The sequence below is a fragment of the Vicia villosa genome, linkage group LG3 (assembly GCF_029867415.1).
Source record: "Vicia villosa cultivar HV-30 ecotype Madison, WI linkage group LG3, Vvil1.0, whole genome shotgun sequence".
NCBI lineage: Eukaryota > Viridiplantae > Streptophyta > Magnoliopsida > Fabales > Fabaceae > Vicia > Vicia villosa.
Window position 1 is genome coordinate 209,694,955 of NC_081182.1, and position 27,217 is coordinate 209,722,171.

The 27,217-nt window shown below is 33.4% G+C and overlaps 1 long non-coding RNA gene across 2 annotated transcripts; it reads right to left on the bottom strand.

Moving 5' to 3' along the window:
- Window positions 1-23,162: 23,162 nt before the first annotated feature.
- On the bottom strand, window positions 23,163-24,765 carry LOC131657245 (uncharacterized). Of its 2 annotated transcripts, XR_009300549.1 has the most exons (4): window positions 24,477-24,765; window positions 24,008-24,318; window positions 23,459-23,920; window positions 23,163-23,380 (listed from the first exon to the last, which is right to left on the bottom strand). It is a non-coding gene; the product is annotated as an uncharacterized LOC131657245 (long non-coding RNA). The 2 variants fall into 2 exon arrangements; XR_009300550.1 differs by lacking the exon at window positions 24,477-24,765 and having other exon boundaries at window positions 24,008-24,470.
- Window positions 24,766-27,217: the final 2,452 nt, after the last annotated feature.

Sequence of the window (27,217 nt, forward strand, 5' to 3'; positions counted from 1 at the left end):
TTTGTCTTTGAGGGGAATCATCAAGCACTTATAGTTTTTTATTTGTTTGATACTAACCAAGATCGAAAAATATGTATTTTGTCTCTTTTGTTTATATTTTACAGGTAAAAGATCGGGCAAAAATCAAAACAGTGCAAGAAAACAATTTTTTAAAATTTGAAGGTGGAAATCGATTTACCCATATGGGAAATCGATTTCTTGGGGCGAAAATTCAAAAAAATAAAGAGGGAAGCATGACATCATTTTGGCACCTATTTTCTTTGATCATTTTACCAATTTTCCACCTCACAAAAAATAAATCCCTTCATTAAACCCACTTAAACCCCATTTTACCAATTAAATATCAATTAAACACAAGGTTAATTACCAAGTGCACAATGACTAAATTGCCACTATTCTTGCTCCAATTTTATAAATAGATGCCTCATTTCACAAGCTTAGAAAGCCAATAAAACTCTTGCAATTTCTCTCTTCATCCCTACCAAATTCACCAAAGCTCTTTTTCTTTCATAAAGTTTGTGAGTCACATCTTGAACATCACAAACTTTGTGCTAAACCACCATCCATTTCACTCTTTTTTCTTCAATTGTTTAGAGATCAAGATTTGTGTTGGTGATTCTTGAAGTGGATATAAGTTTTGTTCAAGATTTGGTAATTTTCTTCATCCTTTTTCATCTATCATAATGTGATTCTTTTGTGCTTGTGTGTGATGCATCTTTGATGCTATATTGGTCCTATTTGATGGTGAATTGATGAAAAATTCATGCTCCAATTGATATGTGATTATAAGGTGTTTGTATGTTTGCTTAAGTCAAGTTTTATGCTTCCTAATGCTGATTTTTTGAAAACTGCGTGCAGGAAATCGATTTCCCTCTGTAGGAAATCGATTTCCACCTTGTTTTTATGCCAAATTTGAACTCTGCACTCAAGAAACCGATTTCCTACAAAGGTAAATCAATTTCCAATGAGGCATAATGTTTTTTTTGCCTTTTTTATGCTTGTTTTGCCTTCCTTCTTCCTCCACGTCCTTAATATCATTGGATCTAGGATGTTGATAAGTTTGAAATTACCAAATCCAAAATATTATATGAATGATATTATTGATAGTGTGAGTTGATTTTACTTTATGCATTTTTATTCTTCTTCTTCTTCTCTTTTTTCCTTTTGATCGATGAAAGTCTTTGATACCTTGAGAATTCTTATGGATTCTTGGTAAAGACTAGATCGTTACCTATTTTCTTTTCGTGCGGTATTGCTTTCGGAGAGTGATCTACATATCGCTTCTCTCGCATGCATTAGCACATAAAGTTTTGACCGGCCTCGTTGTAGGGTGATTTCTACATAAATCACTTGGCGATCTGCTTAACATAGCGCAATATTTCGTGTCCCGAATCAAAAAAGATCAAACATGGAAGAGAATTGTATGCGGTTGATTTATGACTTATGGAAGTTTATCGTGTAGTCGCTATGATTTTATCAAGCTTCTGATAAATTTCCATTGAATTTAAATCCGAGAACGTCCTTCACTCACCATCGATCTTTATTACTAACTTTGATAACATACTTGAAAAGTTTAAAGATGGTTATCTTTAACATCTAACAATTGACTTTAATTTCCGCATTTTATTATATCTCTCTTTACTTTTCGATTTTTTGTCTTATTTTATCATTTCATCATGTTTATGTTTCCGCCATTTTCTCTTTGTCCATTTGGACGTTTATATTCAGTTATTTTCTCTTTGTCCATTTGGACGCTTTGTTTATGTTTCCGCTATTTTCTTTTTGCCCACTTGGACCATACTTTACTTTTATGCTAAAACACTAATAAACAACAAAAATCTAAAAAACGCTTAAGGTTCTTTCTTGGACTTATGAACTTAGTACCTCTGGACCCTGTTATGATATTGTTACTCTGTTGTTATTCTGGCTGTCTGGTATTGGATTGTTGTCTGTTTGTGTATGCAGGTATTTTCTTGAAAGTCCTTGATGGTTAATTCCAAGGCATTGATATAAGGATTTTATTCGAAAACAGCCGTTACTCTGCCCGATTTTCGTCAGAATTTTAATGTGCTTAATGCAAAGTGGTGCTAAAGATAATAAGTTCATCTGGATCCCCAAGTGGTAATGCTCCGGTTTAGTGTTTATATTCCAAAGGATGGGAAATCTACCTTGACTCATAATGTCAAGTATTGGCTTCTTCTTCGTTTAGACCGTTTCTTTCCTTAGCTTTTATTTTACGCATTAGGATAGCCTCTTCATCTCCTCCCCTTCTTAGATTTTCAAAATCTCCTCCCTTTTTCAAAATTCTTCTTATGTTTGCAACCTTTTTTAAAACATTTCTTTCAAAGAAATATCTTTTTCCCTTAGTGGCCTTTTCTTCAAAAGTTTAGACACGATTAGTTGTTGTTGTGAGTTGCGATTCCCCACAATTTTGAAATTGATTGATATAATGAGATCTTTTCCGCGTGAGAGAGCTAGTGGCATACTCGTTGATTTCTACCCGAGTTGGAGCCCTTCTTTCATTTGCGATGCAAAGAATTCATTTGTTCTCATGCTCAAGATCAATGGCTGAGTATTTCTCTCCGACGATGATAAAGTGTTTATTTGTTTTTAAAATATTTTCCCTTTTAAGCGGAACTACATTAGCTCTGACTTCTCCATTGCACCGACGAGGTATGTAGGCACAAGGCTCAACGTCTTGCCGAGCTTATTTTAAAAATAAAACAAAACCTTTTTAGCACACACAACACAGATTTTCAAAAAGGTTCCTGTGGAATACCACAGATATGAGGGGTGCTTAAAACCTTCCCCTTGTATAATCAACACCCGTACCTAAGATCTCTTCTTTTTGTTTTTTAAAACAAAATTTGGGTTTTCTTCGTTCTTTTCCCTTTTCCTTTGGAAACAATAATGCGCGGTGGCGACTTTCACTGATATATTGAGTCGAGTCAATATAATGGCTTCGATCTCAAATTTTCCCTGCTACACCCGGTAATAATATTCATAATATTTTTTCTTGCCGCTTTACCGCTCCAACATCTATATAAGTCATTATCCATTTCCGAATGATGTTTAAATGCCTTATAATAATGAATTTCATTGAACACAAACAATTCACATAACATCTGAATAAAAGTTCAATTATAATTTGAAAGTATAAAGTTTTAATAAAGTTAGTCACTTTGGTGATTAACAAACTCTAAAAAATATTTTTCAAAAACTAAATGCAACTCTTACATTAGTTCATCACATCGATACAAGATTTCATGTATTTCAATATACACATAAGTATGTATACATGCGGCGAAAATTTCTATAAATATTAAATACATTTATTATAGAGTTTTTTTTCAAAGAACCATATTTTTCAAATTTTTTCCTAAATAACCACGCTTTCGAATTATTTACCAAACTAACCACTTTTCAAAAAAAAAAATCGCCACACAAAGGATGCGCCACTCTGTGTGGCACATGCATTAATTTTTAGGAGGAGACCCCATACTGCATGATGCATGCTCCCCTGTCAAGCCATGCAGTGTGGCGCATGCACTTAACCTTTAAGTGCAGTAGCCGCGTTATGCTCCCTGATAGAATCAGTTTCAATTGGTTTGTCCATATTTGGCTGCTTATATGCTTTATAAGAATGAGTTACATAAAAGAAAATCATGCTTATCAACTTACATCATTAATTGGATGTACAGATCTATGTGCTTCTCTACTAGGAGGTTTCTATAGCTTTGAAAACCAACAGCTTGTACAGTATACTACGTCATACAAGGGCTACGACAGCGCTTATTTTGGTCTTTTAGAGTGCTTAAAAGCGCCGCCAAAGTCAGCGCTACCGTAGGTAACGACAGCGCTTTTGAAACGCCAAAAGCGCTCTCGTAGCCTCCCCTATAGCAGCACTTTTTCTAGAAAAGCGCTCTCGTAGCCTTCCCTATAGCAGCGCTTTTTCCAGAAAAACGCTCTCGTAGCCTCCCCTATAGCAGAGCTTTTATCCAGAAAAGCGCTCTCGTAGCCTCCCCTATAGCAGCGCTTTTTCCAGAAGCGCTTTCGTAGGTTGCGTTTTTTTATCGTTTATGCTTTTTTTATCTTAGGCAACGCTTTTAGTTATAAAGTGCTTTCGTAGGTAGGCCTTTAAGAGCATTTTTGAAAGCACTGTCGTTGCTAAACGCAGTATTTTAAAGTGTAACCTGTAATTTAAGCCTCCTAGTTCGACCTGTAATTTATATTTATTTTCAACCTGTAATATTTTCGACCTGTAATATTTTCAACCTGTAATATTTTCAACCTATATTTATTTTCGACCTGTAATATATTTTCAACCTGTAATATTTTCAACCATAGGTAGGACAATATATACCAATATAATACCATTATATTCCAAAATAATATATATATATATATATATATATATATATATATATATATATATATATACACCATTATAGTTCAATTCACATGTAACTAACTCATCTCAAACAAACTAAATCAGATACATATAACTAACTCATCTCTAACAATAACTAAATCTGAATATAAGCCCAAAATGTAAAAAATCCGACGAGCGCACGGTCTTGGTTCTACAAAGTATGAACAAAACAACACGGTCAATTAAACTAACTTTGCTCAAACACAATTAAAGGATCCAACATCTATACTTCAAATTTTCCAATAAAACAAATTGTCATTCAGTAACATCAACAATATTATTAGCAACAATTTTATGTAATTTGTAACTCAATCCACCAATGTAATGTGTCATCAATCCAGTCTCAAATTAAACTATCAGCACCACTTAACAACAACAAAAACAAACTTGATTCATATAACAACGTCATCATCGTCAACTAATATTAAGCAAAATGAACCAACATCCACCAAAGAAACTCAAACACAAAGTCATTATCAAATTCTGTCACACAGTAATGTATTCATAAAACTTTTCACACAATAATGTATTCATACCTATATGAATAGTTGCTGAATATAAAATTGACACAATTCCTCTTTGATTTCTTCCAACTTAAGTCTCATGTAAGAAGCATCATAGAAGTCATCAAAGTACTACATAACAAAAACATAATATGAATGATTTAGTTAAATGTAATAAATTATAAGAAATTATCTTAAGTTATAAATACATACCGTGATTGGAATCTCTAATTGATTCGTTTGAAGGATTTCTTTAAAAAACCTCAAAACAAAGTATCCGCAATCATAACTGTTTCGCTGTTGCGGACACTACGATCAAACTTTCACTCTTCACAAGTAACCCCTATCTAGCAAAGATATTCCTGAAAAATATAAAATAAAAAAGTTAACTAAAGAGTATAAAATGACATGGATAGACAAATTTTACATGTGAAAATAAGCATCATTCCATAATTAAAGTGTATGCTTCAATTTAATTTCCAAATAATAAGCAGAGTTTGTGATTCTAAATTTCAGTAGGCAAATGCATTTCAGAGCCAGAATTCGTATTTGTCTAATATTGGCAAAGTAAATTTGAACTTGACTTACCAAATAAAGAAGAGGGGTTATTGGTTTCGACGGCGGATGATGCTACTTTGATGTTCTTCAAATCGGCAATGGCCTTCGACTAACTACACCAATACAAAAAAGTCTTAACCAACTTTTTATTAAAACTATTTAGACTAGTAATGAAAAAAGAAAATAACAAGAAAGAATTATTATGCATATAATTTACAAACACACAAACATATTCTAAAGAACAAAGGCATGGAGAAATAGAGAAAGTTCTAAACATATTAAGATGGAAATAATTAGTGTCATTGGGGATTCATAATAGAATTTATGTATTACATACCAATTGCAGAATATCGAACTTGAACCCAAGTCATAATTAGTGTTTATCATTTGTGTCTGCCACATTTGGTTCTAGAAAAATATGCTTAAAATGATTTTATTACGTGTTAGATTGAACATATTAAAGTTAGTTTCTATACTACAAAATATCTAGATGCTTTGGCTAGAGTTTTCAAAATATTATAACCTTCTCCTTAAACTTGAGACCAGTACACAATTGGAACTTAGGAAATTCAAAAAATTCACACTGTTTCTTAAACCTTTTATTGCAAATAAAATTCTGATGCCTCGGTATGAGACAACAATTTTGATCCTCACAGACTATAAAATCTATCAAAACATATCCCACAGACCCTAATATACAAACAAAGCAAAACTTACAAGGCTTTGACTATTTCAACTATTTCAATATTTGTCTATGCAATTTTTGTTTTATTGTGCTGAAGGGAGCAAACAAAGCAAAACAAAGCAAAACAATCTATCAAAACATATCCCATAGACCCTAATATACAAACAAAGATAAATAGGGTTTGAAACCTCACTTTCATCTTCAACCTCACATCAGAAATAGGGTTTCAAAGAATAACAAAATAGTGAAAGATGAGAGAAGATTTACCTCCAAACGAATTCAAAGTTGTTGTTGCTGAGAGGAGGTGTTGAGAACGAACGGTGCCGGCTGTGAATGAAGAAGAGAATGAACGACGACGGCGAACAGACGTTGCATGGTGGTCGGCCCTGTGGAGGTTGGCGGCGGCGGCGGCGTCTTGTGAAGAACAGTGACGGCGTCTTGTGAAGAACGATTAAAACAGTGAATAGCGGCAAGAAGAACAATGAAGAATAATGAAAGACAAAACACGTTTGTTTTAATTTGTTTTAAAAATTTTAATTTTAAAATGAGCTACGCCAGCGCTTTTCAAAAGCGCTTTCATAGGTACCCTACACCAGCACTTTTTCCCTAAAAGCGCTTTCGTACCCTATACCTATACCAGCGCTTTTATAAAGCGCTTTCTTAAGGTGCCCTATACCAGCGCTTTTAGAAAGCGCTCTCGTACCCCCCTTACCAGCGCTTTTTAGAAAGCTGCTCTCGTACCCCCCATTTACCAGCGCTTTTTTCCCTTGTTTTTTAGTTTTGTTTTTAGCGCAACCTATAGTAGCGCTTTTCCAAAAAGCGCTTTCGCAGATGTGATGCTAAAAGACAAATTTGTTGTAGTGGTAGACCATAGCCTTAGGGGTGCATGTAAATTAAGCCATTTACGAGTTATTCTTAGTTAGCCAAGAGTAAATGTTCTTATTTCTCGTGTAATTATAAGCTTTATAGGTTATCTATTATATATAAAGTTTAGAGTTTGGTTCTTGCAGTAACAAATGTTTTAAGTGCCAATTCTATTGTTCATCATATTTGTCTTGTAGTAAGTGTTCTTTTAACCCAACATTTCCCGCATTAACATAAGTTTTAAGTGCCAATTATTTGTTTTTGAAACAATTTATTCTTACTATTGGACTGAATGTTGGGCTGTTATTGGAGGCATTACAAGTAATAATAATGCAACAAATTGATATATAAATATTAAATTGTTAGTTACAATCAGTTTTGACAATTTCAAACCTAAAATCAAATAAAGTTGTTGCTTCTGCCATTATCTACCAACCATTTTCATCTATATCACACTGTATAAGGGACTAAATGTCTTTATTTATAATTTAACATGGATATGGTTAATTAAAATTCAACTTGAGCCATATTGTCAATTACATGTTTTTAGAAGCAATAATATGGAGAACATATTGTGATAGACTGAGTGTCAAATTGTGATAAAGGTGATTGATTTATATGCAGAAAACATTCATGATAAAGGTGATTTTAATTTATATATTATTGTGTCATACATGTAATACCGATTGTATGTGATAGAGACTTCCATCAGTTTCTTTTTCCATTACCAATTGTATTCCACATACAAGTCATCATCATTTGCAAGTCTCTCAATAATTGACTTTTAATATCTCTAACAATTTTGTCAAATATAGTACTAATATCTGCTAGAATGACCCAAACAAAATATGAATATAAGGAATAGCTAAATTTTGCAGCAACATAAATCAAGCTATATTTTTTATTTGTATAGAATGGTAATTTTACTTACCAAATTGAGGTAGAAGCATTTTTGGGATATTTTTATCAACATCAAATTACCCCTATTTATACAACTTTAAATTTATTATGGACCAAACAGAATAATTGGTGCACTCACAACTTTACAAAATTGTCGGCAAAATGCTGGTTGTTAAATTTTTTTAATAAATGAACTACCATAAATTTCACCATTGAGCTAAATTTATGGTATGAAATGATACATTTTGATATTTTCAAAAATATTTGGCACTTTCCAAAATTTCAATCGAACTATCAAAACTTTAAAAGCATACCAGAAATTTCATATGACCTATAGTGGGATACCACAAATTAAGAGTCATTTTAAAAAAAAAAAAATTGAAATTCAACTTTACAACCGACTAATTCAAGAGAGTTAATTCATCTTACACTAATAAATATCTCATGTAAGCAAAACTCTATATAAATTAATCCAACACAAAAATTATTGAATTCTAACTAAAAACTTTAAAAGGAGTACATTCTTAAAACCCAAAACTTCACCACTATTAAGAGTTGACAAGTTGGGTGTTAATTATAGAGAATCTCTTTTAGGTTTTAGCACTATTAAAAGAAGGACTAGGTTTCAGTGACATAACTCTTTAGTTTTTCTTTTATTTTCTTTTATTTATCTCAAGTTCGAATATCATAAGATGTGACACTATTTAATTCAATACTAAACCAAGTCTTAATAAAACTATATTAATTTTCTTAAAAGACTAAAATAAAATATAACTCAAAATAAAACAGTATTTTAAAATAAAAGAATTCAGAATAAAATGATGGTTTAAATTTATATATTAAATATATTCTAATTATAACACAAATTCATTACGATATGGAAAATTTGGAAGTCACAATATACACCCAAATTTAAAAGAAAATGAAAACATTCTAATAATTTTATTGCCTTTTTTATTTGATTATCAAAATTTTAGAGAACAATGCCATAATTTGAAGGTACGTGAAATTACAAACGATATAAATATATAAATTACAATTATTCACCATAAATATATTATTCATACTTTTTGATATTTCAAAATAAAAATTATTCATTGTAATTATGGTGTTAGAGGAACCTCTTGAAACTTTGTACATACTTTTTTAACGCACTTAAAAATGATTCTCAGCATGTTAGGAGTAATCATTGAGAATGGACAATCTTCATCAGTTTCACATGGACGACCAGCTATAGTGAAAAATAGAATAAAAAATATTAGTTAAACACTTAAAAAAATTATATATGTATATAATAAAAAAATAATGAAAGGTAAAAATGTTTTACCAATATCCTCCATCGAAAGAAGGAATAGAGAAAACAATACAATTATTCCATAAACAAATTTGAGAGTTTTGGCCATATTTTTTCTTTTCTTTCTTTCTTTCTTGTTTTCAAGTCAAATGAGATTTGACCAATTTATAGTGTGTAAATCTAATGTAATGCTTAATACAATTAAATATTTTTAGCAATAATGTGCATATTAAATTTTAATTGTCCTTTTGCACGTTTAATGAGTGTCTCTTAAGCATATTTAGCAAAGGGTGTAACATACAAATGCTTTATAATCTTTAGAGTTTTTAAAATGTAATTTTACATCATTTCGTGATAGAAAAGGGGCATGTTGGTTTCTTTTTTAGAAAATTAATTAATTATGTTAAAATTATCTTGATGAATGGTTATGTGACGCTTCGAAATTGAATGAATCCAGATTTAAATTGTGAACGAAATATTTTTTTTATAGTTTTAAAAACTCTCGAATGTCTTAGAGTTTTGATGCATGAATGTCCAAGATAATTGAACCTTCTTGAGTTTGCACAAGATATATGAAGACTCGAATGTAGCGAAGAGTGTCTGAAATTTATTCTAGAGAATACGTGTTTTGTGCTGCATTTTTTTTGAATCCGGAATGAAGTATTTATAGCCTAGATTAGTATTATTTCACAAGGTAACGACCCTTGGTGAAACAATACTTTTACAAAAAGGTGTAATGATTCGCCTATACCAACATTTTTCAAGTATTACCTGATTTCATTCTGCAACACTTCACAAAATGTTGTCTTATTCCGAATTCAAACTCAAAAAACGATAAAAAACAAGAGCAACGGTCATTTCATGTCGGCCGAAGGCCGACCGCTGGATCGCCACCGGAGCCTCCTCGTTAACGTCGTGAAAAGGATGATTGACCCGATGCGTCGTGCCTAAGTGCTCAAGTTCCACCTACAAGCCACCACTAGCGCCTCCACGCCCACATCCACGAACCCGGAGCCGGATGAAGGATAGAAAAACACTTAGAAAGGGGGGGTTTGAATAAGTGTAGTCTAAAAACTTGAACGATAAAAATAAATTGCACAGTTATTTTTATCCTGGTTCGTTGTTAACTAAACTACTCCAGTCCACCCCCACGGAGTGATTTACCTCACCTGAGGATTTAATCCACTAATCGCACGGATTACAATGGTTTTCCACTTAGCCCACGACTAAGTCTTCTAGAGTATTCTAATCACAACTTGATCACTCCAGGAACAACTGCTTAGATACCCTCTAAGACTTTCTAGAGTTTCCTGATCAACACGATCACTCTAGTTACAACTGCTTAGATAACCTCTAAGACTTCCTAGAGTATTCTGATCAACACGATCACTCTAGTTCCTTACAACTTAATGTAATCAATTCTAAGAGTATTACAAATGCTTCTGAAAAGCTATAATCACAACAGTGATATTTCTCTTAACGTTTAAGCTTAATCTCACTAAAATATTACAGCAGCAATGTAGTGAGCTTTGATGAAGATGAAGTTTCTGAACTTTGAATTGAACAGCGTTTCAGCAAGTCTTTCAGAATTGGTTCAGAGTTGTTCACCTTGCTTCTCATCAGAACTTCATACTTATAGGCGTTTGAGAAGATGACCGTTAGGTGCATTTAATGCTTTGCGTGTTCCGTACAGCATTGCATTCAATGTTTCACGCTTTTGTCAACTACCTCGAGCCTTGTTCACGCTGTGTCTACTGACGTTGCCTTTAATAGCTTCCAACGTTCCTTTTGTCAGTCAGCGTAGCCTGCCACTTGTACTTTCTTATGATCTGATGTTTGTGAATAAAATATTTGAATATCATCAGAGTCAAACAGCTTGGTGCATAGCATCTTCCTGTCTTCTGACCTTGAAGTGCTTCTGAGCATGATACCATGAGAACTTCAGTGCTTCTGCTTCTGATCTCAAGTTCTTCTGATGCTTCCATAGACCCATGTTCTGATTCTGCCTTGACCATCTTCTGATGTCTTGCCAGACCATGTTCTGATGTTGCATACTCACAGCTTCTGATTCCTGCTTCCATTTAGGACAGCTTCAGAACTTGAATTTCTTTGATCTTCAAAACATTCACAGCTTCTGATTCCTGCTTCCATTTAGGACAGCTTCAGAACTTGAATTTCTTTGATCTTCAGAACATTCACAGCTTCTGATTCATGCTTCCATTTAGGACAGCTTCAGAACTTGAGTTTTCTGGATCTTTAGAACATTCACAGCTTCTGATCTCTACTTCCCTCGGATAGCTTCAGAGCTTTGAATTTCTTCTTACATCACTTCATGCTAGATTGTGTCAAAACATTGTTGAATGTACCAGAGCATCCTCAGAGCATCTCTACATCCTGAAATGTTACAGAACAAAACTAAACGACAAAAGTCAGCATGAATGAGTTAGAACATAAAATGTGTATCAGAACACAAAATATGTATCAGAGCCATATAAGCCATATAGAATATATCAGATCCAATAGAGAATGTATCAGAGCAAATAGACAATGATTTGGATCATATTCTATTATCAGAATTTCTGATCATTCTTCCTTCTTGCTTCTGATTCTGAAGCTTCCTAGCACCCAGCTTGCTTCAAGAATCCAAGAGCTATTTCTAATCATTCTTCCTTCTTGCTTCTGATTCTGAAGCTTCCTAGCACTCAGCTTGCTTCAAGGATCCAAGAGCTTGATTCATTTTGTTGCTTCTTATGTTGATCTTGAATCTTTGATTCCTGCAACAACACAACTTAAAAACATAGAACTTTGCAAGTTCTGTTAGTAAATGTAGAGCCTTTTTACTCGGTAACTGATAATATTAATCAGATCATTTATCATATATTTTCTCCCCCTTTTTGTCATAACATCAAAGACATAAAAGATTCAGATGTAAATCAAGAGACAAATGGAAAGAAACATAAATAACTTTTCATTGATTTCAACAAGAAAGATTACAAAAGGTGTATGCAGAAAACAGATGCAACAAGGAAAGAAAACTACAAAGACTTAAAGCCTAAGACTCTATCCTACGCAAAGACTGCGCAAACAACTCAAGAACCCTCTGGTCTTCAGTTTGTTCAGCCATGAAAGCTTGAAAACTCTTCATGCCTGTCCATACTAGAACCTCCACTGTAGGAGAGATCCAAGAGACCAAAGAGGAAGTGAGAGACAGTTCATTGACAGGGAGCTAATGTTGCAAACGGGCTCCAGTGACTCAAGAAGGTCTTCTTCCTTTGGATAAATGTTGATAACAGCATTGAAGAAGAGCTCTATCTTGAAAGAGACTTGGAGAGCCATCCCAAGATATGCTTCACATCCTGTAACTGATTAACCCTTCCATCCGTTCTCATTGAGTTGAAAGGATTCATGATGAACGCTAGGTTGAAGATGAATGAACTAGGGTTTATGCCAAAGAAAAACTTTGTTGGTCAAGAGATAAAAAGAAGGAGAAAGAGAAAGAGAACCAAGACTTATTGAAAAGATGCAACGAAATGAAGGAATAAATAGAGGGAAAAAGAAGAGGGAAACGTTCGAGGAATATAAAAAGAAAAGAAGGACAATAAAAGAAATGATGAATGACATTTAATGTAACATGACGTGAGGAGAGATAATAATGACAAAAGACGAGATTTGCACAGTTACCTAAGTAGACGTCCCCTCAACTGTACGCACGCTTGTCCAGAAATAGTGAACACATGTTTACCATCTGGATAGCCAGTTACAGCTGTTTTGCTTTTAAAGAGATTCTGAATCAACTTAGACAATGAAACGTTAGTAATAACAGAATCACAATTTCTAATTGATTTCAATTAGAACTTCTTAAAAAAAATCAATTTCATTTCAGAAGATACTCATACATAAGATCTTCTCATCTTCTCATTCTGGGCATAAATCCATACTGATATTCTTCAGAATGAACTTAAACCTATCTTCAGCAAGGGGTTTTGTAAAGATATCAGCCCATTGATGGTCTGTATCCACAAAGTTTAAAGATATAACACCCTTCTGAACATAGTCCCTTATGAAATGATGTTTAATCTCAAAATGTTTAGCTTTTGAATGTAAGATAGGATTCTTAGATAAACATATAGCAGAAGTATTATCACAGAAAATAGGAATGTTACTCTCATATATCTGATAATCTTCCAGCTGACTTCTCATCCAGAGCATTTGTGTGCTACAACCAGCAGCAGCAACATATTCTGCTTCAGTTGTTGAGAGGGCAATAGTAGCTTGCTTCTTGCTGTACCATGAGATCAGATGACTTCCAAGAAATTGACAACTTCCAGAAGTGCTCTTTCTTTCTATTCTATCTCCAGCATAGTCAGCATCACAGAATCCTACTAAGTTGTAATCTTTAGATCTTCTGTAAACTAAGCCAACATTAGTAGTACCTTTCAGATACCTTAGAATTCTCTTAACCGCTGTTAAATGAGATTCTCTTGGATCTGATTGGAATCGAGCACACAAACAAACACTAAAGAGAATGTCAGGTCTAGAAGCAGTTAGATATAGAAGAGATCCAATCATACCTCTGTACAACTTCTGATCTACCTTCTTACTTACCTCATCCTTACCCAGTACACAAGTTGGATGCATAGGAGTTTTGGCTTCTTTGCTTTCAGAAAGATTAAACTTCTTCAGAAGTTCTTTCACATACTTCGTTTGATGAACATAGGTTCCATCAGAAGTTTGGTTGATTTGAATCCCAAGGAAATACTTGAGTTCTCCCATCATGCTCATTTCAAATTCAGCCTGCATAGACTCAGCAAACTCCTTTCCAAGTGTAGCATTAGATGTTCCAAAGATAATATCATCAACATATATTTGACAAATTAAAATATCCTTTTTAAATGTTTTACAAAAGAGAGTAGTGTCCACTTTTCCTCTAGTGAAATCATTTTCCAGAAGGAAAGAACTCAAACGTTCATACCAAGCTCTGGGAGCTTGTTTCAATCCGTATAATGATTTCTTTAATTTGAAAACATGATTTGGAGACATGGAGTCTTCAAAACCAGGAGGTTGGTGAACATAAACTTCTTCATCTATATAACCATTTAAGAAGGCACTCTTGACATCCATCTGATAAAGAGTGATGTTGTGTTGAGTGGAAAAAGAAATTAATAGACGAATAGATTCTAACCTGGCCACTGGTGCAAAGGTTTCTGTATAATCAATCCCTTCTTGCTGACTATAACCCTGAGCAACCAGTCTGGCTTTGTTTCTTACCACTTCACCTTTCTCACTTAGCTTGTTTCTGAAAACCCACTTAGTACCGATGATGTTAAATCCTTTTGGTCTAAGAACCAAGTCCCATACATCATTCCTTGTAAACTGATTTAGTTTTTCTTGCATGGCAATTATCCAGTCTGGATCTTCTAGATCTTGATCAACAGAAGTTGGCTCGATTAAAGAAACAAGACCTAATTGACATTCTGCATTGTTCTTAAGGAATGCCCTTGTTCTGATGGGATCATCTTTCTTTCCAAGGATCACATTTTCTGAATGAGCTGAGGCAAGTCTAGGTGATCTTCTGATAGTTGGTTCTTCAGAAATCCTAAGATTCTCTAAAGATGCAGCAACTTGATCTTCTGATCCATTGCTTCTGAGACTGCCAGCTTCTGCAGCTTTGCTTCTTGATTCTTCAACTTCTGATATATCAATATCAAAATCTGCAAAATTCTCAAACTGCTTTGGTTTTTCAAGACCAAGCTTATCATCAAACCTGATATTGATTGATTCTTCTACAATCAATGTTTCAGTATTGTATACTCTGTAGCCTTTAGAGCATTCAGAATATCCAAGAAGGAAACATTTTTGTGCTTTAGAATCAAACTTACCAAGATGATCTTTAGTATTCAGAATAAAACATACACATCCAAAAGGATGAAAATATGAAATGTTGGGCTTTCTGTTCTTCCACAATTCATAAGGAGTCTTATTTAGAATAGGTCTGATAGAGATTCTATTCTGAATATAGCATGCAGTGTTAATTGCTTCTGCCCAGAAATGCTTAGCCATATTGGTTTCATTGATCATGGTTCTGGCCATTTCTTGTAGAGTCCTATTCTTTCGCTCTAAACTCCATTTTGCTGTGGAGTTCTGGGGCAAGAGAAATCATGGGCAATACCATTTTCTTTGAAGAACTCCTCAAAGAATCTGTTCTCAAATTCGCCACCATGATCACTTCTGACCTTTATGATTTTACACTCTTTCTCAGATTGAATCTGAGTGCAGAATTCAAAGAACACTGAATGAGACTCATCCTTGTGTTTCAAGAACTTTACCCATGTCCAGCGGCTATAATCATCAACGATGACTAATCCATATTTCTTCCCTCTGACAGATGTTGTTTTGACTGGGCCAAACAGATCAATGTGTAAGAGTTCTAACGGCCTTGAGGAAGAAACAACATTCTTAGACTTGAATGCAGGTCTGGAGAACTTGCCCTACTGACATGCTTCACAAAGAGCATCTGATTTGAATTTCAGATTGGGGAGTCCTCTGACCAGATTTAGTTTGTTAATCTGAGAAATCTTTCTCAAACTAGCATGTCCTAATCTTCTGTGCCAGACCCATTGCTCTTCAGAAACAGACATAAGACAAGTCACCTTCTGATTCTTAAGATCCTGAAGATCTGTCTTATAAATGTTGTTCTTTCTCTTGCCTGTAAATAGGATTGAGCCATCCTTCTGACTTACAGCCTTGCAAGACTTTTGATTGAAGATTATATCATAACCATTGTCACTTAATTGACTTATGGACAATAAGTTATGCGTTAATCCTTCAACAAGAAGTACATTAGTTATGGAAGGAGAGTTACCAAGACTTATGGTTCCAGAGCCAGTGATTTTGCCCTTCTGATCTCCTCCAAACTTGACTTCTCCACCTGGTTTAAGCACCAGGTCTTGGAATGTAGACCTTCTTCCCGTCATGTGTCGCGAGCACCCAGAGTCCAGGTACCATGACATTTTGCTTTCTGTCCTCTTTGCTGCCAAGGATATCTGCAACAGAAATTATCTTCTCCTTAGGTACCCACAATTTCTTGGGTCCTTTTTTGTTAGTTCTCCTCAAGTTATGATTGAACTTGGGTTTAGCAAAATATTTAATAGGAGGAACAGTATGATACTTCTTATTCTGAGTTCCATGATATTTCTTAGGTTGTGTCACATGCTTCTTGGTGTGTGTTATGTGAAAACTTTGTGCATGTGATGTGTGCTTAATATCATGGGAGTGGCCAAATTTAAGTTGGTTATACAGAGGCTTGTATGATATTTTCATATCATCCACAGATTCAAGCTTGTATGGGATTTCACCCTCATAACCAATGCCAGCTCTCTTGTTCCCAGACACAGCATATATCATAGAAGCAAGTTGACTTCTGCCTATGCTTCTAGATAGAAATTTTCTGAAGCTCAAGTCATATTCTTTCAGAATATGATTCATGCTAGGAATGGCTTTTTCTGTTTCAGAAGGAGATCCACTATCTTTGGATAGATTTAAAACTTTTTCCTTCAGTTCAGAATTTTCCAATTCCAGCTTCTTAGTTTCAAATTCAAATTGCTTCTTCAGCTTTTTGTATTTGATACTAAGATGAGCTTTGAGTTCCAGAAGTTCTGTTAAACTGGAAACTAACTCTTTTCTAGATAGTTCAGAAAATACCTCTTCAGAATCTGATTCTGATGTAGATTCTGACCCGTCATCTTCTGTCGCCATTAGCGCACAGTTAGCCTGCTCATCTTCCGAGTCTGATTCATCTTCTGACTCATCCCAGGTTGCCATAAGACCTTTCTTCTTATGAAACTTCTTCTTGGGATTTTCCTTCTGAAGTTTTGGACATTCATTCTTATAGTGTCCAGGCTCATTGCATTCATAGCACATGACCTTCTTCTTGTCAAATCTTCTGTCATCAGAAGATTCTCCATGTTCAAATCTCTTTGAACTTCTGAAGCCTCTGAACTTCCTTTGCTTGCTCTTCCAGAGTTGGTTTACCCTTCTGGAGATCATGGATAGTTCATCTTCTTCTTCAGATTCTGATTCTTCAGGATCTTCTTCTCTAGCCTGAAAAGCGTTAGTGCATTTTTTGATATTTGATTTTAATGCAATAGACTTACCTTTCTTCTGAGGCTCGTTTGCGTCCAACTCAATTTCATGGCTTCTCAAGGCACTGATAAGCTCTTCCAAAGAAACTTCATTCAGATTCTTCGCAATCTTGAATGCAGTCACCATTGGGCCCCATCTTCTGGGCAAACTTCTAATGATCTTCTTTACATGATCAGCCTTGGTGTAGCCTTTGTCGAGAACTCTCAATCCAGCAGTCAGAGTTTGAAATCTTGAAAACATCTTTTCAATGTCTTCATCATCCTCCATATTGAAGGCTTCATACTTCTGGATTAGCGCAAGAGCTTTAGTCTCCTTGACTTGAGCATTTCCTTCATGAGTCATTTTCAATGACTCATATATGTCATGGGCCGTTTCCCTGTTAGATATCTTCTCATACTCAGCATGAGAGATAGCATTCAGCAAAACAGTCCTGCATTTGTGATGATTTTTGAAATCTTTCTTTTGATCATCAGTCATTTCGCTTCTCGTGAGCCTTACACCAGTAGCTTTAACAGGATGTTTGTAACCATCCAACAGAAGATCCCATAGATCAGCATCCAGACCAAGAAAGTAACTTTCCAGTTTATCTTTCCAGTATTCAAAGTTTTCACCATCAAATACCGATGGTCTAGTATAACCATTGTTACCGTTGTATTGCTCAGCAAAGCCAGATGTAGATGCAGTTGGATTTGAATGAGATTCACCAACCATCTTTTACTGAAGCGCTTTTCTCTTCCTGAATCTTTTCTAAACACGGTTAAGTGCTTTCACCTTAGAACCGGCGCTCTGATACCAATTGAAGGATAGAAAAACACTTAGAAAGAGGGGGTTTGAATAAGTGTAGTCTAAAAACTTGAACGTAAAAAAAATAAATTGCACAGTTATTTTTATCCTGGTTCGTTGTTAACTAAACTACTCCAGTCCACCCCCACGGAGTGATTTACCTCACCTGAGGATTTAATCCACTAATCGCACGGATTACAATGGTTTTCCACTTAGCCCACGACTAAGTCTTCTAGAGTATTCTGATCACAACTTGATCACTCCAGGAACAACTGCTTAGATACCCTCTAAGACTTTCTAGAGTTTCCTGATCAACACGATCACTCTAGTTACAACTGCTTAGATAACCTCTAAGACTTCCTAGAGTATTCTGATCAACACGATCACTCTAGTTCCTTACAACTTAATGTAATCAATTCTAAGAGTATTACAAATGCTTCTGAAAAGCTATAATCACAACAGTGATATTTCTCTTAACGTTTAAGCTTAATCTCACTAAAATATTACAGAAACAATGTAGTGAGCTTTGATGAAGATGAAGTTTCTGAACTTTGAATTGAACAGCGTTTCAGCAAGTCTTTCAGAATTGGTTCAGAGTTGTTCACCTTGCTTCTCATCAGAACTTCATACTTATAGGCGTTTGAGAAGATGACCGTTGGGTGCATTTAATTCTTTGCGTGTTCCGTACAACATTGCATTTAATGTTTCACGCTTTTGTCAACTACCTCGAGCCTTGTTCACGCTGTGTCTACTGACGTTGCCTTTAATAGCTTCCAACGTTCCTTTTGTCAGTCAGCGTAGCCTGCCACTTGTACTTTCTTCTGATCTGATGTTTGTGAATAAAATATTTGAATATCATCAGAGTCAAACAGCTTGGTGCATAGCATCTTCTTGTCTTCTGACCTTGAAGTGCTTCTGAGCGTGATACCATGAGAACTTCAGTGCTTCTGCTTCTGATCTCAAGTTCTTCTGATGCTTCGATAGACCCATGTTCTGATTCTGCCTTGACCATCTTCTGATGTCTTGCCAGACCATGTTCTGATGTTGCATGCTGAACCTTCTGAGACAAAGCTTCTGAGCGCTGATTTGTGCATACTCTTTATATATTTCCTGAAAGGAAAATTGCAATGTATTAGAGTACCACATTATCTCACACAAAATTCATATCCTTGTTATCATCAAAACTAAGAATATTGATAAGAACAAATCTTGTTCTAACACCGGAGACGGAGCCGGTGTCGCCGGTGGCGACACCGTAGAGAGGTTGTATGGAGGAGACAAGTGGCATAATGCTTGAGATGACGACAGTTGTCCATACGTGTCACTTTATCCTCTTTTGTCCTTTTGTGAGTTAATAATCTTAACTCTTTATAACAACTTTTAGTGTGAGTAAATATTTCTACGCGGGACTGTTTCTCATGCATTTATTAATATTTACTCACTTCCACTTTTCTTGTCATTTTGGAACATATCCATTGTAATTAATACTCATAAACTAAAACAATCGCCCGCTTGTTCTAATAATGACAAGACCAATTTCAAAAAAGGAGAGAAAACGAATGTTAATACAGGTAAGTATCTTTCGATTTGAACTTAAACTTAGTAAGTATAATGAAAAGTTTAATCAGATTGTTAGGTAGTTGTGCTTTGAACTATTATCCTTTGTGATTATACTGGTGTTACCTTACACATATTCTTTAATGGTTCTTCGCCTACATCTCTCACCTAGCACTATTTATGGCAATACGTTTTTCCTGTTTTTCATGAAATTTTCATGAGAGAAACTCCAACTCTCACTTTGACATGACACCATCTTGAAAATCATGTAGGTGAAGTTCAATATATATTTATTTCTAGAGATACATATCCTCGATATAGAACTTCATTAAGAATTTGAAAAAATCAACTCTAAATATGCGATAGTCAACGTTGTCGTAGAATGTTGAGCAAATATCCAAATCAACGACTTGTTGTTACCCATTGAATCTTAGGTTAAAATTTGTTAACTTCAGATTGGGTTGCTATCGTTGTCAGAACCCTTATTTTAGGAGTTTCAATCTCATACTTTTCAAATTAGTCTTTACTAAATCTCTGGCCACTGATTTAGTAAATGGATTAGCCAAATTATAGTTTGTTTGTATAACTGTTTCATAAACCTCTGTTTCAATCAAAGTGCCTTAATATCTTAGGTGAATTCGTATTTAAAGGGGTTTGACTGAACGTTAGTTGATCTTCAACACTGTAAAGGCTTCAATCTCTTGTATCCAAATCTTGGCAAAAGTAAAGCATGCCATAAAATTCTAAACCCTCATAAATTAATCTCTCTTTTTCATTTTTATTTACACTAATTAGCCTTTATTAAAACCATTAAATTTAGGGAAAAAATTTCAACCATTCTCTCTAATTCACGTCTCCAACCCCATCTCTCGTTCTTTCTCTTGATGCTCTCACAAAACCAACGACCAAAGAAAAAAATGAGTATGGATACAAATGTTTCCACAACATATAAGCATTGCAACTAGGAACGAGAAGTTTATAATAACCTAAATTAAACATTTTACTTAAAGAAATAGGTAAGAAATAAACTCTATAGATCCTACCTATTTTAAATAAGAGGTAAAAAGAGCCTAACCTAATTCTTAACGAGTCGAACTTAGCTAAGGCGAGTTCGACTTGACTCGACTCATTTCCAGCCCTACATCCAAGACAACTTTGTCACCTTTTTCCTAATCTTTTAAAATATACCGTTTATTCTTTTACCACATGCTTTAAGAAACTCATCTTTCATTTTTGGCATCATAACACGACTTCCATTGAGCAAGAAACTGTTGAAACTCATTTACAGCTAGAACCCCGAGCAGAATAATTAATGGCCGACATAACCTATCAACAACTCTTTTTACTCATTTGACAATATTAAGAATGCATCAAAAGATATTAAATTGTAAAGAAACAAAATAATGAAAATTTTAGCCATCTTATGATTTCTTGCTCATTAGTGCTCTCTTCCTTGACCTTTTTCCTGTCATTTGAAATTACACCGACAACTATATACGTGCTATTGTAAAACACATTTACTAAACAACTTGATGTAGTAAAACACATTTACTGAACCACTTGATGTGTTATGATAACGAATATTTACAGAAACAAAAGTAGTTCAAATTTACCATCTAATACTGTACAAAAATATAATCCAACATATATATATATAGGTATAATCTATAAGGATATAAATAAAATAAGATAGTGCAACTGTGAAAGAAATCAATACACCAAAATCTCATTACGTTTGCCAACACAAGATGAGGCATGAAAATAACCATAATATCTTCACATTAGAAAATGTTTAATGTATATCAAAGTTGGTTTTTTTGAGAAAAAAACACATGCTTATTAGATATCTGTGTTTTTCTCAAGGATCAGATGCTCTTACTATCTGGTCTAAGAGGTCACACTACTACAAATAACACATTTAATATTGGTCGCGAAATGCATTTAATTTCGGCTATCTAGACGAGGTAACAAAGGGCGGCATGATGAGCTACCATTTAACACCTCAGTGTTTTTAAAATCGAAGTTATAAATTAAAAGTTCATAAGTTCGATCTATAGGAACTGCATTTTTTTAAAAAAATTTGTTGCGCGCACCATATACCTATCGTTTGTATTTAAAGATCGAGGTAAAAAGGTATTCATTTACCCCGATTTTAAGTTATAACCGATGGGTTAAATCTCATATTTTAGTTGTATCATTTTCATCGGCCTGTATCATTTTTGTCTATATCATTGACATGTATCATATCATTTTAAATTCATTAACTAATGAATACCAGATTTACATTGTTTTAAATCTTATTTTCACCTGTCTGTATCATTTTTTATATAGAAACTACAAAATATGTGACTGAATTGGAATATATCATATAATTTTAAACCAAATGTACAAATTTACATTGTCGTCCTCAAGACAAAATACACACATTTACATATTTGCACATAAAAATGACAAAATATCTTTACATATATACAAATTACGATTATAACAACTAAGAAAAACTATTGTTGTCGAGATTCATAACAAGATAAGAAGACACTGGACCAACAGGATCATATGTCATCCATATCTTCTTTTAAGTATGGTATTTTGTTGTTAAACTCATATAATTAGAAGAAAATTTGAATTATGATAAGCTAACTACAACAACACGAACTTAAGAAATATAAATATGCGTATATGTGAATTGAGTTAATACCTTATGCTTCGTCCATCCATTTGTATTGCCTTCAGAGACAATATAAAGAATATATTTCATAGCATGGTGTCTACAAGAATGGTTGTCGAGTTGTTGTCGCCACTTCAAATTATTTACATATATTTATATCACACTAATACACACAAATAATATGATGTTAAAAAGCACAAGTAATTCCTTTCAACATAAAACTCGTGGATGTACCTGCAAGAGCAAATCTTTATGTTAAAGTACAAGAACATATGAATATAAATTTCTAGTCATGTATATATGGAATTGTCGTCCTAGTTTTTATACTCTTAGTCATTACTTCTAGTCTCTTAATACTATCTTTTTTTGGTGGTGTGAGCTCAATATTTCCTTGGTTGGTAGAAAAACTTTCTTTCGCGCTTGTACCACACGTAACTTTCTTAACTACATTCACGTTCATTTCCAACTGATTTTAATTTGTGTGACTGCGTACACCCATAGAATTAAATTTATGCATCATAAAAACAACAAAAATATAATATAAAATTAAAATAAAAAACAGTAATAAAAAAACATATAACTTATACCTCAAGCACATCGCAGGTACACTTCTCGGACACCTTCTCAAGCTCATTCTCACCCATCCTCTCCCGCTCCTTTTGCTCTTTCTATACACTCTCTCGGAACGTTTGAAACATCCTCTCCCTCTCATCCTCCAAGATCTTCTCGCTCTCCTCCTTTAACTTCCTATCCCGGTCATCCTCCCACCTCTCCTTTTCCTTCCCCAACTCTACAACAATAATCTCTTCAATCTCTCTCTTATGGTTTTTCTCTCTAGATTATTTAAATGGTCCAAAAAAACCTTGAAGCGAACGCCTCTTCAAAAATTACATACACGCCCATGATGCTCCTCGATACTAATCGCTTCTACCATGATGTCATGACTATCTTTTTAAGTAAAGAAGTCGACTTTGATTTGTTCAACCAGATCATCCTATAACAAATATAAAATTTCATCTTTACCAAATTGATTTAACTAAAATAAACATTGTTGAAAAGAGTATATACTTACAATCTTTTGAACCACATGGCGCGTAGCATATAATGTGAACTCGCCGTCTTTTCTTTGACATGCTCTCTTCCATTTCTTGTGGCATGATAATGGAGATGAAATGAAATCAAGAGTTATAGAACCTCCCAGATCTTCCTCCCTTTGTTTTTTTTCCAATCATCGTATATTCAAGTCTTTGATTTCCTCCATGAGACAACCTACGTGGACAAATATTTCTAGCTGATTTTCCTTTCCTTTTTGGCTCTTTGCCAAGAAGCTAGTAGTGGTGCGAGACTTTACAAATTTATCCTAAACATCTTGATTAATAAATGAATACACCTCGTATGTAGGCACTTATTTATCTTCTGCATGTTTAATATAATCATGGGTGAGCTGTGTCTTAAATCCCCTCTATCATTCACCATAATATGTAAGCAATTTCTTTTCCACGTTCGTATCATTTGCACTTACAATGAACATATCCTATGTTTACACAATAGAGATGTTATAAGTAACAAAAAATAAATGATCATATATAGACAATAGATGCCTAAAATTCAAAATTAATACCGTAATATCTTTCCATATGGCGTCCTTTATGTCATCATCAACGTCGTGCCAATTATCTAACAAAATAGTCACTTTACTTCTACCTTGTAACACAATGTAACTCATAAAATCCTCAACATGTTCACCATAAGTTCTGTCGGTTTCTATATCAACTCTAACCGAGCAGCGAACACCACTTTTGTGGTCTTTTTTCACCTTAGTATACACCGTGACACCTCTAGTTTTTCTTTTACATTTGTATTAATAGTGGTTGCAACAAATGTTATATGAGAGGTGCTTGTAGAATCGACCATGACTATCAAGAGACTAACCTGGATCAAACAATAACATTTGAGTAAAAACAAATGGAAAATAGTAGAAACAGAATGATCAATAGAAAAAATAACGTAGAAACCCTAAATAAAATGATCAGTAAGCTATTTCAGTGAAAAACAGAGTGGTATATAAATTGTTTCAATGAAGAACAAACCTTTTGCGAAAATGAATATATGTTGATGAAATGATGTTGGGTGAATATCTCTTGGAAGATTTTTGATGAATTTCAGCTTGAAAATTGCCTAGGATTTTTGGCGAAGTGAGAGTGAAGAAATGACGTTTGAGTGTTGATAGGTAAATGAAAAGTTAGAAACTAGATTGTAGTCTAAAGTATTTCATGCAAAATAAGTGTCAAGTCAGTTTTACTTAAAATTTGCTGTGACAATATTAATTAAAAATACAAAATATAAAAAACACAATAGCGCCATATTCTGGGAATTAACTTAAAAATATATCACGTCGATTTTGGATAAAAACTGAGGGATTTGAATATATCAAATAAAAAATTAAAATAAGATTTTGAAAATAAAAATTTGAAATTGTTAATGCAAAATATATTACCACTCAGTTGGACTATGTAGTAGGGGTGGCAATAAAATCCATTAACACAATATCCATCCGATCCATCCTATAATTTATCCATCCAATCCATCCATTAAACAAAAAAATAATTTAATGGATTTATCCAATCCATCCATTAAATCATATGGATGGATTCAATCCATCCATCTTATTTTATAAATCCATTGGATATTATTTTATCATTTATTAAATTAAACTTTTTAATATAAAAATATATTGCTTCTTCTCCAATGACCAAGCTGGTTCTGGTTTTACTTCTTGCTTTTCCAGTTTCTTCTCCAATGACCAAGCTGGTTCTGGTTTTACTTCTTGCTTTTCTCATATCCAACCAAATGAGTCACTTCCATTAAACTAGGTGAAACATCTAAAAGTGGCCTTAGTTGTAATGCTTTAATTGATAATTTGACTTATAATAGAACCCAATAGTATCGATTATCCATGCAGTTGACTCTGACTAGCAAGATATTGTTTGGTATAGGTTCATTGTGGAAAATAATAAATGATGTTTTTTCAGGAAAGTCTTGGTAAACTCAGTGGATCTGTAAACTCTAACACTATGTACTAGTCATTGTTAAAAAATTAGATGCTGTTTTATGCCTTATGCCATTAGTTGTCTTCAGCTGATGTTTCTACCGGCATTGGTACTGTCGAACTTTCTAAAATATAGTTATGAATGTCCTTATCAACATCAGAACTAGGGCTTTGAGGTGTTACTGAATGCTGAATACTATCATATGGTTTGGGATTTAACACAGGAATTGTGGTTTTGTAATCTTTTATCTTTGAGCACTTTTTTAAATAGCTATGCCAATAGTTCTTTATCTCGTGGTCCGTTCTTCCCGGCAGTTTTTCAGCAATCAGTGACCATCTGTGAAGGAATTGAAATTAGACAATCATTAATCAAGTTTAAATACAAACTATGAAATCAAGTTGCAACTACACGAATTTGAGATTCATTATAAGAGCTCACCTTACCTCTTCCAATTAATGTTTCCAATAGTATATAAACACGTGATGAAATAATAAGGGTCTTCTACTATCAATTATTTATTGATTTCACAAAGTTAGAGGTATTTGATGCACAAAATGAATAGATAAAAAATTAGATGCTGTTTTATGCCTTATGCCATTATGTGATGTGCCTATAGCTCAGTTCTATACTAATTTCATTTTCAATTTTCCTCTTATATATTTAATATAACTTTTTTACTGCACCTTTTTCCCATATGTCACAAATATTGCTCAGTTCTATACTAACTTCATTTTCAATTTTCCTCTTATATATTTAATATAACTGTTTATTATAGGTATTTTAAATGCTTATAAAGATTTTTAACGGTGGACACACAGTAATATAACTAACTTATTTATCTCATCTCAAAAGTTAATTTACGAGAGATAAAGTTTCTCAACAAAAAAGAAATTTATTTTTGTATATTGGTATATGTGCTTTGATGTTTCTTCTATACTTAGTGAAGTATATTACAAAAAGAAGAAGCTCATTCTTTTCTTAATGACATGCACACACATACCATATTCTAAAGATGTTCTTGTTGTTACTGCTAGAGGAAGCAATGATGAGATTATACCTCTGAAAACTTTATGACAGGTTCTTTAACTTGAAGATGAGTAATGATGAGAAAACTTTTGGCATGCAAAGAAGAGGTGGAAACATGAAGAAATTGAATGGCTCCAATCAATTGGAATTCTCTTGTAGCTTAAGGACTTTATGCAATCTTGAATCTTGTTTCACCTAGGAATTCTCTTTTGTAATTCAAGAACCTTGTGTAATTGAAATCCAAAGATTTGTAGTAATTTTGTATCACTTTCTAAACTTATTAACATTAATTATGTTATTTATATTTATATATATATATATATATATATATATATATATATATATATATATATATATATATATATATATGTGTGTGTGTATTTTTTTTACATTTAAGAATATATATATATATATATATATATATATATATATATATATATATATATATATATATATATGTGTGTGTGTGTGTGTGTGTGTGTGTGTTTTTTATTTTTTTTACAATTAAGAATATTTAAATTATTTTTTTGTGAAATTTAAATTTTTGAAAGAAATATAAAAATAATGGGTATATTAATTTTTATGTGTGAAATTTAATTTTTTTATGAAATTTAAAAAATAAATAAAAATATTTAATTCTTGTGAAATTTAATTTTTTTTAAAATATTTTTTAAAAATAATTAAAAATATTAAAAAAATTGTGAAATTTAATTTTTTAAATTTTTTTTAAAAATAATTAAGAATATTAAAAAATT